The 5000-nt window shown below is 49.1% G+C and overlaps 2 non-coding genes across 2 annotated transcripts in view; both read left to right on the top strand.

Moving 5' to 3' along the window:
* The first annotated feature begins 2389 nt into the window (after window positions 1–2389).
* On the top strand, window positions 2390–2544 carry LOC139997372 (5.8S ribosomal RNA). The gene has a single exon (XR_011802758.1). It is a non-coding gene; the product is annotated as a 5.8S ribosomal RNA (ribosomal RNA).
* Window positions 2545–4677: 2133 nt separating this feature from the next.
* LOC139997370 (large subunit ribosomal RNA) overlaps window positions 4678–5000 on the top strand; it is a 4173-nt gene continuing 3850 nt past the window's right edge. The window contains exon 1 of the ribosomal RNA XR_011802756.1: window positions 4678–5000. This exon is cut by the window's right edge and continues 3850 nt beyond it. This is a non-coding gene — a ribosomal RNA (large subunit ribosomal RNA).

The raw sequence follows: 5000 nt of genomic DNA, 5'->3' as shown, positions 1-5000 counted from the left end.
GTGAGGTCGTACACAGAAAGACCCGCCGTCTCCGAATCCTATAACACGAAACCGCTACTATTAATAATAATAATAATAATAACGATATGTGAGGGAACTTGAGCTGAACACATATCGAAAAAACTAAAAGTTACAGTGGAAACCACGTGTAATGAGAAATGCGATCGAGGCGCCTGCGTGAGGTCGTACACAGAAAGACCCGCCGTCACGATCTCGTATTTCGTATTTGCATCGTGGAAATCCAACGAACGAACAATATAATATATAAACTAAAATCTCTAAAGTGCCTCGTGTCGGAGAGATCACTGCTCACACCTCTTCTATATTTCGTAGTTGCGTTGCGTAGGCCTCACCTCCTAGCAACGGGACATAAGGAAGACTGCTCTTTGGGATCGAACGAAGCGTCTATAACGAGTCGTCGACGAGAGCGAAAGAACGCGAATAGCGAGCCGCAGAAAAAAAGGATACCGAATTATATATCTTCGAAGGTTCTCTTCGAAGATCCATGGATACCTATATCTGCGCGTCTCCAGCTATCTCGCGCGTCTCTCCAAACTCTCGTCGTTCCTCGAAACGTGCTTCCTACCCAAAGGGCGTTCGTTCTTCCTATGTCGTTTCGTTGTCGTTCGTTTCAACGGCGAACGATATACGATGTTCGACAAAACGAAACCACGTTGTACGTTCGTACTCGTGGATCGGGTAACCTAGAACGAAAACGCATTGCGTGGATGTTGGCCCGAAAAGATATATACCAGTGCGAGTGATGGTAAAGAGTAACGATTCTTAACTAGACGAAGTTGGTTCGGAGGGGACCGCCGGCCGTCTCTCTATCCTCGCGAGTCTAATGCCTCGTTCCGTCGCTAGAGTTTTTCAAACTCTGCTTCTGGCTATCGGGAAGAATAGACCGCGCGCGCGAGGAAGAGGAAGGACGACCGTGCGCGTCCCATCGATTTTTTTTATTTTTACCTGAACCACCGAAGTCGATTCAGAGGGGACCGCCGGCCGTCTCTCTATCCTCGTTGTCGTGAGTCATATGCCTCGTTCCGTCGCTAGAGTTTTTCAAACTCTGCTTCTGGCTATCGGGAAGAAACGACCGCGCGAGGAAGACGACGACGACGACCGTGCGCGTCCCATCGAATTTTTTTTTATTTTTACCTGATCGACGGAAGTTTCGTCCGGTTCGTCTCTTTTACCATCGTCTCGTCGACCCGTTCAGAGGGGACCGCCTGTCCATATCCTCGTTGTCGTGAGTCATATGCCTCGTTCCGTCGCTAGAGTTTTTCAAACTCTGCTTCTGGATATCGGGAAGAAACGACCGCGCGAGGCCGATGGCTGCGAGTCCCATCGAATTTTTTTTAAACGCACGCACACACATACACCTGAACGGAGATGCGTTCCTTTTCGTCGCGATTTTTCGCGCTTTAGTCGTCGTTGTCGCCATCCGTTCGGAGGGGACCGCCGGCCGTCTCTCTATCCTCGTTGTCGAGAGTCTAATGCCTCGTTCCGTCGCTAGAGTTTTTCAAACTCTGCTTCTGGCTATCGGGAAGAAAAGACCGCGCGAGGAAGAGGAAGGACGACCGTGCGCGTCCCTTTCGAATTTTTTTTTATTTTTACCTGAGCGACCAAAGTGGATTCAGAGGGGACCGCCGGCCGTCTCTCTATCCTCGTTGTCGCGAGTCTAATGCCTCGTTCCGTCGCTAGAGTTTTTCAAACTCTGCTTCTGGCTATCGGGAAGAATAGACCGCGCGCGAGGAAGAGGAACGACGACCGTGCGCGTCCCATCGATTTTTTTTATTTTTACCTGAACCACCGAAGTCGATTCAGAGGGGATCGCCGGCCGTCTCTCTATCCTCGTTGTCGAGAGTCTAATGCCTCGTTCCGTCGCTAGAGTTTTTCAAACTCTGCTTCTGGCTATCGGGAAGAAACGACCGCGCGAGGAAGACTACGACCGTGCGCGTCCCATCGATTTTTTTTTACCCGAACGATGGAGATGCATATCGGCTGTTTGCTTCGAATAACTGGACGAGAGGAACGAACATATATATATATCATGGGCTAGCCACCGTGCGCTTTCTTCGCGAGATCGTGTGCTGTACAGAGGATTCAGAATCGGGTGTTATATCCCCGTCGTTTCCTGACGAACGGAGCTTCGATCTCGTTGGTTGTTATATATTATAATGCACTTTACGCCCGGTCGGCGGGCTGCGTGTGTCGTCGCGCAGTCCGTCCGATTTCGTTTTCGAACGTATTTTCGTGTCGTCAATCATATGGCGACTTCCGCGCGTTCGATTCCCGTTGGTCGGACGTTTGTCGGATATCGGCTTCTTTCGAACCGAGAATAAGAGTACAAAAACCTGAGTACACAAACAAAAATCCATGCATAAACGATTACCCTGAACGGTGGATCACTTGGCTCGTGGGTCGATGAAGAACGCAGCTAATTGCGCGTCAACGTGTGAACTGCAGGACACATGAACATCGACATTTCGAACGCACATTGCGGTCCACGGATACAATTCCTGGACCACGCCTGGCTGAGGGTTGCTCACGTAAACCTAAGACTGCTTGCGTTGCGTATCGTTGCTCTCGGTCCGTCTCTCTCTGTTCTTTCTTGCCTCGTCGACAGCCCGCCGTCGTTCGTTTTATCTTTAAACGAACGTTTCCGAGTCGGAGGACGAGCGCCAAGCAAAAGAATACGAATTAAAGAGCGGTCGAGGGCTCGTACGCGACGTACGAGCGATTGTTGGACGTTCGTCGGCGTTCGTCGCTGGATCGTGTGGAGACCGGCGTACGCATGCTCTCGATACAAATATATATGAAAAATCTATCGCGTTCACGGGAGACTCGCAAAACTACCTCCGTCTCTTCTCTGTCCCTTCTTGGCTTGACAACCCGCCGTCGTTCGTGTTTTACGAACGTTTCTGAGTCGGACGAAGCGCAAGAAGAAGGATACGAATTAAAAGAGCGCGGAGAGAACCGTCGTCGTCGACGCGGTTATCGAGATACACAGAGCGAGTTTTCTTCGTGGCCGATTTTTTTTTTCTTTTTGTATCAGCCTCTGCTACGTTTTGTTAGTCTTCGATAAGCACGAATGACCGCGCCCCCGACGTCGTCTTAAATGAATTTTTGGCGAGACTGAGAGAAAGCAAAAATATTTTTGAACAAAGTCAGTCGAGAGAGGAGAGAAAAGAGAACCAAGATATTAAAACCTAAACCTAAACTTGGTGGCGTAACGAAAAACTGTGTGCCTTAAAGAAACACAACCGTCTTTTCATCAAGATGTTTTTACTCGTACAGCCCCAGGGATCGAATACCCACTCCGTCTGTTCGTGCGGCAGAGATGTATTCTGCAGGCGCGAGACGACTGACGAGAAGACAACGAGGACCGTCGCATCGATGGGTCGTCGTTGCGTTTTTCATCCTCTGTGCTTTTTTCTGTTCTTCGTGAACCCAGAGAAAGCCGTAGATCCGGGAACGGACACACGAGATTTCTTCGAACGCTGATGACTTAGGGAGATGATCCCCAGCGTTGCGCGGAGATCGGAGAGTACGCGTACATGTATCGGGACGAATTTTTCCCCGTCGGTCGCGTATCTCTCTGCCCGCGCGCCTGGCCCAAAGCCACGTTCGTCGGAAATCAACGAAAAGTGTGTGTTACGATCTAGCGTGCGTCTACGATCGGCTATATTTAAGGGTGACGAAGAAGAGAAAAGCTCACGGTGTTGCGCAACGTTTCTGTACCCGATTTTAAGATGTGCATGTGAGTCCGTTACAAAGTTGTTCGGATCGTCGAAAATAGTCGTTTTCGTCGTCGTGCGAAAGAGAGAATAATCTCTGACATTGGCACGGAGAGATCGCGCAGAGGAAGAGAACGATCCTCTTTGGCGAGGCTCGAGAAAGACTAACGAAACTTGATTAGAGACGAGGTATACACGCGCCGTACGTACGACGTACGCGCGTGTGATTTTTTTTTGCTTTAAGGCGATTCGGCGCTCCGAGTTTTAGAGAAAAAGAGATCGTTGGTCATCCCATGTCTCTTCGTCGTCTATCGCTGGACCGCGCATCCTAACGTATCGCCGGTCGTCCAGTCCCCGAGTAATAAATTCACCCCGTTGTGTACGTCTCGCGCTCGCTTTTCCACTTGCGTGAGTTCCCGTGCGTTTTCGTCGTTGGTACAGAGCAAAGAAACCGATATGTTATATACATGTCGCGTGTTCGATCTCTGTGCCAGCAATAACAGGCGAAAACAAGGAACCGCTGGAATCGTCGAGAAGAGAGAAACGGCTACGGGAGATATATTATACATAACACGTGTATATATATATATATATATTATACAAAGAGGACGGGCGTTAAAAACCGGAGATCGTTACGGGTGTCTTGCGTGAGTCTTAGCTCGAACATGATACGACGAACGAAGTTTAAAAGGCACTTTGGCGAGATGCATAAAACGTTTCTCGATCGAGATAGAATATAAGGTTCTCGATTCTATTCGAATTAATTTTTTTTTTTTATTTTTTTTTCTCTTTGAGGCGATTCTCGGAGAGAGAAATAAAAATAAAGACCCTCTGTCGCATTGTTATCAAACCGTCTTGCTTTTCTCGAATCGCGCCCACATGGCACGAAATTTTTTTTTCTTTGAAAAAAAAAAATTGTCACCGTGTCGTGACGTTGAAGCGACCTCAGAGTAGGCGAGATCACCCGCTGAATTTAAGCATATTACTAAGCGGAGGAAAAGAAACTAACAAGGATTTCCTTAGTAGCGGCGAGCGAACAGGAATTAGCCCAGCACTGAATCCCGCGGTTCCGCCGTTGGGAAATGTAGTGTTCGGGAGGATCCGTTTATCCCGTGACGTCGAACCGCGTCCAAGTCCATCTTGAATGGGGCCATGTACCCACAGAGGGTGCCAGGCCCGTAGTGACCGGAACGCGTTTCGGGAGGATCTCTCCTTAGAGTCGGGTTGCTTGAGAGTGCAGCCCTAAGTTGGTGGTAAACTCCA

This window comes from Bombus fervidus, unplaced genomic scaffold (assembly GCF_041682495.2).
Source record: "Bombus fervidus isolate BK054 unplaced genomic scaffold, iyBomFerv1 scaffold0067, whole genome shotgun sequence".
NCBI lineage: Eukaryota > Metazoa > Arthropoda > Insecta > Hymenoptera > Apidae > Bombus > Bombus fervidus.
This window is presented reverse-complemented; position numbering and strand designations above follow the sequence as displayed.